This window comes from Wyeomyia smithii, chromosome 1 (assembly GCF_029784165.1).
Source record: "Wyeomyia smithii strain HCP4-BCI-WySm-NY-G18 chromosome 1, ASM2978416v1, whole genome shotgun sequence".
In the NCBI taxonomy this organism is placed as follows: Eukaryota; Metazoa; Arthropoda; class Insecta; order Diptera; family Culicidae; genus Wyeomyia; species Wyeomyia smithii.
Window position 1 is genome coordinate 120,789,554 of NC_073694.1, and position 9,134 is coordinate 120,798,687.

Consider the following 9,134-nt stretch of genomic DNA (forward strand, 5'->3'; position numbering starts at 1 on the left):
TTGTAATTCTGTTTTCTTTTTTAATAAATCACAAAGTTTTTGAATGTCGAACAAAATATAAACATCTTACTTTCTTCCTTCTGTTCACGAGCATCCAGGTCTTATATATTGTTTTCAAGACCAAGACGTTGATATTTTCTACCGGTCGTTGAGTATTGGAATATACTACTAGGAAAAATGTCACAAATCCCGGCGCATTCCAAAATAAAATTATTATTCTATAGAAGTAAATGCCATATAAAGCAAAGCCTGTTTGAAACCGAACAAATATTTTCTTCGTTCGTATAAATTTGAAATATGTTTCAAAAATTGGATTACAGCTGATTGCTAACATATCGCAAACTTTCCGTGACTTTTATAAATTATCAAGTCGTGTCAAATAAATTTATAATTTAAAAAATTGCGAAAGCTTCATTCTTGACTTGGTGGCAATAATAAATTATAAGTCAGAAAATAGACCACGTGGTCTTTTCGTTAACCCCCCACCCCCCAGCGTGATTTTTCGTGGTCTTTTGACAAACCCCGCCCGTCCTCTATATATGACTACGTGGTTTAGGAACGGCCCCTTTGAAACAAACCAAAAATTATTTTCCTTCCAACTAATCAACAGTTAGAATGGAATGTTTTAATGCAACAAACAAATAGTTTTCTTTTTTCTCAATAAAATTATTCGTAAACATCCTCGTTCTCTTCTTTCTCGTACTTTCTAACCTTTCTACAATACCGTTGGTAAATTCGTCAAGTGCAAAGTCAAAATCACTTCTATGCTATAATCTGAACTTGTTTTTGACATTGTAAAATTTTGTGTTCCCTAAACATAGACTAAAATTTCTCAGTCATGTGTTTAATGAGAGCAAATCGGTTACTTTTTATTCATTCATTGATAAAGCATGCGTTTTTAGTAACACGTTTGAAATATTTTTGATAAGGTACCTGGCAATTTTGAAATCAACCTATGCTGACTTTGAAGTCAGCAGTCAGAGTGCTTTGAAACAATACTAAAAATTCAGGCAATTACAACTTGTTCTGCTTGACACATCGATCACTCTGTCTGAACACTATAAGGCATGATATCTAGTAAGCCTTGTGATCAATGAACTATCTGAAGAACACATTTAATTACACTACGATGTGAGAAGAGGAGTCACAGGAGTACAGAGAAATCCGAGAAAACGCTTTAAATTTTTACAAGTCGAGTAGCATAGAACATTTGGTCTGTAAGATAGAGCTTCAGAGCGTTAGTTTTGACAGAAATTGCTATGCTCTCCTAAACGAAAGACAAAACTTCATATTCTTCGAATGTGGCTCCAGTGATGAAATGAATTTTATGCCTTGCGTGAATAAAAAATACATCCCGCATGATGTTACGGTTTTGTCTTCAAGAACAAAAATTACCGGCTGAGAGCTTATTCTTCTATGTCTGACTTTTATTAGTAAACCAAATATCCAAAAACCAAATATAATATGTTGAGATTTATTCAATTTAATTTATAGTCGCAACGAGCACAAACCAGAAAATAATGTAATAATGTGCATCGGAAATTTGGTCCGAAATTTCGCGAAATTTCGTAATCGTCGAAATTGGAAGTTTAATTTCGCGAAATTTTAAGCGGAGTTTAGCGAAATTCAACGAAATTTTTCGGCAATTTCGCGAAACCGAAATTTCGGGAAATTTCGAGGTTCGCGAAATTATACGAAATCATTCGAAATCTCGCACAGCCTTATGAAGAACCAATCGAAAAATGGCCGGGTAAAAATAAAAATATGCATTAAAGTCCAAAAACGGGGTTTTGACCATTAGGGCATCTTCAACGGTGGTCCAAATCGTTGTTTTGTTTTATTTTTTTGGAACAAACTCAAACGCGGAATAAACGCACGTCATTCTTTCTGCACTATTTAAAAATGAAACTGAAAAACAATTAAATATATACATAAATTTATGTTTGAAATTTATTTTTCACCTAGCGTCCCAGGTTGCATCTATGGACGTGTCGCTGTATAATTATGTTTTTGCATTTATGAGTACCTATGCTTCATTACGATTTCTTACGAATGCTTACGAAGGGGGAGAGGAGGATTCAAGAGATTCTTACGTAAGAATAAAAAATTAAAAAAAACTGAAAAAAACCTTAATTAATCCACCTAGCGGTTAGACCCAGCCTTTCTCATTCAAACTTATTATTTGTAAAAATAGATTTACATGAACGCTTCAATTCAATAAATGTATATTCAATTGATGCTGTAATCTATACATATAAAATACGGTCTGTCTGGCTGTCTGTCTGTCTGTTTGATCCATATAGGCTCGAAAACTACCAAACCGATCGACGTGAAAATTTGTATGTAGGAGTTTTTGGTGCCAATAAAGGTTCCTATGATAGTTTGAGACCCCTCCCTTTTCTGGAAGGGAGGGGTCCCAAACAAATGAAACATAAATTTCTGCACAACTCAAGAACAAACCAAGCAAGTGAAACCGAATTTGGCATGCGGATGTTTTATGGGGTAACAAATATGTCCATATTAGTTGGATGCCCCTCCCTTTTCTGGAAGGGAGGGGTTCCATACGAATGAAACACAAATTTCTGCACATCTCGAGAACTAACCAACTAAATAGAACCAAATTTGGCAGGTAAATATTTTTAGAGGTAACAAATATGTGCACAATGGTTTGACACTCCTCCTTCAAGAAAATACAACCAAATTTGGTATGAGAAAGTTTTTAGAGGTAACAAATATGTCCATAATGGTTCGACGCCCCTCCCCTCTTCTGGAAGCACATGTTTCTGCACAAATATCTGCACATCTCGCGAACTAATCAACTAAATGGAACCATATTTGGTAGTTGATTGTATTTAGTAGTAACAAATATATTCCGTAATCGACCTCAGCCAACATTTTGGATTGTAAGATGGCAACATCCGGTTTCTGGAAAACAGTCGAAAATGGCCAATTTTCACCCAATATAATAATATCCGGATCTAGAATGATACACAGGAGCTCAAATCGACCACAGATACCATTTTTAATTCTAAGATGGCGACTTCCGGTTTCTGAAAAACAGCTAAAAATGACCAAATACCACCTAATATGAGTATCTCCGGAGCCAGAATGTTGTAAGAAGCTAAAAATTGACTTCAGACGCCATTATAAATTGTAGGATGGCAACTTCTGGTTTCTATAAAACAGCCAAAAATGGCCGATTTCCGCCCAACATGAATATCTCCGGATCTGGAATGATACACAGCAGCTGAAATCGACCACAGACCCCATTTTGGATTCTAGGTTGGCGACTTCCGGTTCCTGGGAAACAGCCGAAAATGATTGAATAACACCCTATATGGGTGTTTCTTCAACCAGATGACGCTCAGAGGCTAGAAATTATCTTAAATACCATTTTGAAATCCAAGATGGCGACTTCCGGTTTGTGAAAAACAGCCTAAAATAACCAAATACCATCCAATATGAGTATCTCTGGAACCAGAATGATGCAATGAGCTAACAATTGACGTCAGGCACCATTTTAAATTGCTTGATGGCAACTTCTAGGAAACAGTCGAAAATGAACGAATAATACTCAATATGGATATTTCCGTAACCAAGATGATGCATAGAAACCAAACATTGACCCTGGACATCATTTGAATTAAAAAAATGACCACTTTTAGTTTCTGGAAAACAACCAAAATAACTAAATACCTTCCAATATGGGTATTTCCAGTGTCAGATTGATGCCAGAAAATCTGCTGAAAATGACCGAATACCGCCCAATATGAATATATTCAGAATTAAGGCGATGTACAGAAGCCAAAAGTCGAGGATGTTGCCATTTCGATAAAACCAATCATTTCAAACGATTTGTTATTTGACTTTGATCTTATCCTATCTATGGCCGATTCGTCGTGCATTTGCAAACTTTAAACACATCGCAAGGAATCAATGAATTTGGAACGTTCAAATAGTACAACACCACATTTAAATTATGTTGAGGCCACATATATCGATCAAAGCAGGTATAGTTTTAAATAGCCTTTGAATTTCTCTTCTTTCCATAACTTTTGAGCCACATATCAAATTGTTATGAAGTTTGTTATTTGTAAGTTTGAGAGATGACTCGTTTGTATGACACTAGTTATGTTCAAATAAGTCATGTAATCTTTGAGATAATAGACTTTCGTTGTTTTATTAACAAATTTAATACATAACGGTTGCTTAAGTTCGATTATAATCCAATGAAATGGGAACGTATAGGGCAGCCAAACTTTGAAACCACGTGTTCAATCATAAATCATCAGTTAACTCTTAACTAGCCCGCTTATCTGATAATAATATTGTTCAAATCGGTTGTGTAGTTTCTGAGATAATGAAGTTTCGTGATTCTCACATTTCGGTACATTACAGACGAAGTTACAGTTCGATTACGGTAAAATTCAGTAGGGTGTTATGAGGCAGCTAGACTTGTTAATTGACACTAATTTTGTGGAAATCAGGTCAGCCATCTCTGAGAAAAGTGAGTGAGTCCAAGTAGTCTTCGGAATATGTTCCTTTTCTTAGCTGGATTTCACATTTTTAAACATAACAGGCAAATGAATAGTCCAATTGCAAAACAAATCAATAGGGTCTTATGGGGCAACTAGACCTTCCATTTGACACTGATTTTATGAAAATCGGTCCAGCCATCTCTGAGAAACATGAGTGAGATTAAACAGTGTTCATAACACATTTCTTTACGTAACTTTTGAACCACAAGTTGAATCGTTATAAAATTCGAAAATTATTAAATTAAATTAAATTAATTCGTTTGAAACCAACTTTGTTCAAATCGGTTGTGTGGTTTTAGAGATATTGATGTTTCATGGTTTTTACATTTTGATACACAACCTTTAAACTAAAAATCCGATTACAATAAAATTTAATAGAGTCTTAGAGACCCTTCATTTGCAATTAATTTCATGAAAATCGGTTCAGCCATCTCTGAGAAAAGTGAGTGAGAATAAAATTCTGCACATACACACACACATACAGAAAATGCTCAGCTCGTCGAGCTGAGTCGAGTGATTTATGCCTTTCGGCCCTTTGGAGCACTTTTATATTTTCGGTTTTGCAAGTGATTGCTATACCTTTCTTGGAGAAAGGCAAAAAAGTTTACAAAACTAAAAAAAAATAAAATTAGTTGAATTATTTATCGCTGCGATCTCATCAGTTGAACCTTGGGAAAGCAGTGAATTCGCCGTCACTGGGTGATTGCGTACTTTACTTCATTTCTACTTAATTTTGAATTTTGTTTATTTTAACATAGTATTAACTGTTTCAACTTGTTTTGTTTTATCCTCTACGAATATGCTATGTGTAAAAAAAATGTTCTACCTTCGAAAATATATTTTCCCTAAAAAGACAATCTTACGTAAGATTCGTGGGGGGTGGGGGGGGAGGGGTGGTAGAGTGGTAATGAAAAATCTTACTAAGCCTTATTATGGGCCCATGACTATTTATTGAATAACTTTGAAATTCTTAGAGAAACAGTATTTGAAACTGTTCTCTGCTCAATGAATGAAGAAGAAAATTAAATGAAGACCAGACAAGAATTTACATTTTACTAATCCGAAGGAATCGAAGATAGATACTTCTCTATTGTGTTCGATGCTCTTTAGGGAGTTCGTCCAAATTCAGTTGAACCTGAGTTTCTCAGCTAGAATTATTGCTAATAAAATCCGCTGTGGTTTGGGCGACGAAGCTTTGACCATGCTGCAGCTATTTTACTTTCACTTTTTCAAAATAAGGAGCAGTAATTTTTAGGATGAAATTCTTTATTGATTGATTATTTTATCCTATAAACGCTTTGTAACAGGAGAAATTTGTCCATAACTTGGTGTAACCTGTGGCATACGGAGACGCCAAACAAAAAATAAATTTTTAATCCAAATTTATATTTATTTATTATTTTTTTATTTTTACGTTTAAATAGCACAAAACGAATAATGACTTGCGTTTTTTCGTGGACATGATTGTGATTACTGCCCCAAACTATGATTTTCAGAATTTGTAGTTGAGCTGGTAGGTTCAAAACCCACGAGTTGTCTCTGTATGTATGAGTGTGTAAAGAGATTAGCTGTTCTATTATAAAATAAAAGTTCAGCTTGATTGATATGAAGTTTGTTGACATATTATCAATACACACAAACTCACCGTCTAATTCCAAGCAGAGCAAACAAGAAGGAAACATAAAATTTATGAATTGGTAAGAACAAAATAATTTTCAATGTTGCTTCTGTCTAAATGTATTTATTATATGGACCGTCATGTGATTTGTAAAGCCTACCTAAGTAGGTAGCATTCATTAGCTTTACAATGATTTATGAATATTGTGACAATTTTTTTTTTTGAATTTTAAGAAAAATACTGAATACTGGTTTTTTCGCCTCTTTAGTACCGGTATTCCGGTATTGAAAATAATATCGGTTTTACCGGTTTTTGTTTTACCGGTAAACCACCCTAGTAAAATGACATCTTTTAATTGAATGCCTAATTTTTAGGTATTCCATGTAGACATTTTGCGAGTGTTGTGGGAAAAACAAAATAAAGATTTTTCACATCAATTTCACAATTCATTTTTGTGACTTTTCCGGAGAAGAAAAAAAAAAAACTTTGTCATTCTTGACTGAAAATAACTAAAGGCTCCATTAAGCAAACCAACCAGCAAAAGAAAGAATTCTGAAAGGCCGTAAAGGATCACGCCCAGTTTCAACTATTTTGTTTGCAACCATCAGCCATCAGGTTGCCAAATACGTTGGCTACCTAGCTTCCGTTAACCGCTCTAATTGTTGTGGGACTACCAAGAACGATCGGTCTCAAGAGGCCAGAACAATGTTACCCGAAGACACTGAAATAAAAACGTTCGAAATGCAGGCTTGTTGTCCTAAAAAACGAGCCCAAGATAAAGAACGGCAAGATTCAAAAAAATTGATGAAACGAAAACGGAGGACGAATATCTCCGCAATCAAATATTTTTCGCTATCCTCGAAAGCAATACTTGCAGCAATAATTTTTCGATCATATCAATCCATCCTGAAAAATGTCACTGGCATTTGGCTCGAACTGTAAAGTGTTAATTGTCTTGCCCAAATAATCGTAAAAATGATCGAATTTCCATTTGTTGGTTATTGAGTGCTTTATATTCTAACTAGTCTCGTGGGCAACTGTTGGCATGGGGTATTTAATTGTAGACAGGGTGACAGATGTCAGCGGTTTAAAACAACAAGAAATAGATCACCGGTGCGGGAAACACGAATTTGATCTATATTAGCTAGATCTATTCAGGTTTCGCTGGTGTAAATCTAGTATAAAATTGTTCCGAAATTAGACCACTGCTGAAGATGCCCTAACTTCAAATTGTAGGGGTATTTGAAAAACTTTGGCTATGGGCGCAAGTAACACTCGACTAGTGCTATAATCTTCATTAGGTCCTTTTTTTTTCATTTGTAGCACTGTGAATTTTGCGATAAATGTCAAAAACTCTGTTCTACTTAAAAAATATATAGACCAGCCAAATGTCAACCGATTTTCACAAAATCACATTTATTTGTTTCATTATTGAATAGACTGTCAAAGTGCTAGTATATTTGTTGTACTTTTCCTAAGTTGAAAAATTGCGAAAAAAGTATAAACTAATAGATCTAAACTGAAATAACTCTACATGTTTCGGAGAAACTAGTACATACCTGTGTATTTTTTGAAAGCTCTATCTTTCCCCCTTGCAAAACTGCTAAAATATTGAAAATCGGTTGAGAAATGACCGAATTAAAAAATGTATGATCCGAGGTCCTAAAAACGGTATTTTGACCATAACTTCAAATATCAGGGGTGTTTGGGTGTGTACACTCAACAAGGGCTACAACCTACACTAGGTCACTTCAGAAATTCTTGCACTTTTTTTTTCAATTCAATGTAATTAATGAACAATTTTTCACCACCAGTTTGATTGAACCACGACATCGTCTGAGTTGGTTGAGTTTATTTAGTTATCCGTTCTCCTGTTACAAAGCGTTTATAGGATAAAATAATCAATCAATAAAGAATTTCATCCTAAAAATTACTGCTCCTTATTTCGAAAAAGTGAAAGTAAAATAGCTGCAGCATGGTCAAAGCTTCGTCGCCCAAACCACAGCGGATTTTATTAGCAATAATTCTAGCTGAGAAACTCAGGTTCAACTGGTTCAACTGAATTTGGACGAACAACATAAAACGGCATCGCTGCTTTGTTTGTCAACCTTTTTATGATAAAAACTACCACATAAGGGGTAACTAAGACAAAGACGAACCATTGCTCATTTCTGTATAAAACTATTGATATTTTAACAAATTAATAATGCCAGTTGTATGACAGAATTCTGATAATTTCGCGTGTTTACATATTCAAGAAATGATAGAAATAAATCCACCCTCATCCCCGCAGCAAACTGATGAAGTTTTGGCCGTGTCGAGTTTTAGCCATTGTGGCTTTGGAACTTTAAAAGGCTGCAATTTTTAATGATGTTAAATATTTTTAGTTGGTATTATTTTATGTTATTAATTGTTGGTATTATTTTATGTAAATAATATTACCCGTGGATTCCCTATGACGCATTCCGTCCAAAATCGTCTTAAGGATTGGCAGCACCCTCTAAAACTATTTGGATGTGAAGATATTACTTAGGAGAAAGTAGGTAAAGACGGACACCCTAAGGATCAACCTAAATAATTACTCAGGTATGTATTGCTATATAGATCGCAGTAGTCATACAAATTGAAACTTAAGATCATTTTTTGTCTGTTACTGTTACAAATTACTGTTTTTTGACGTGGTTGGGAAAGATGGACACCTGGGGTGGGTGAGATGGACACTACAATGGTGAAGGTGGACACTCACAAAAAAGATGTAGTACGTTACGTATTCTTTTGATTTATGTGTTAAGTGATAGTCATACACTACTCTACGTAATTAGAATCCATCTATACATCACGTGAACAGTTTGGGAGGGTGGGTTAGGATGAAGGCAAAAAATCACGGCCTATATGGCCTGTTCTAACTGCTAAGTGATTAATATCCCCTGGTTTCTCTTGCGGCTGTACTTTGTGAACACCTGTAGTACACAACGGAT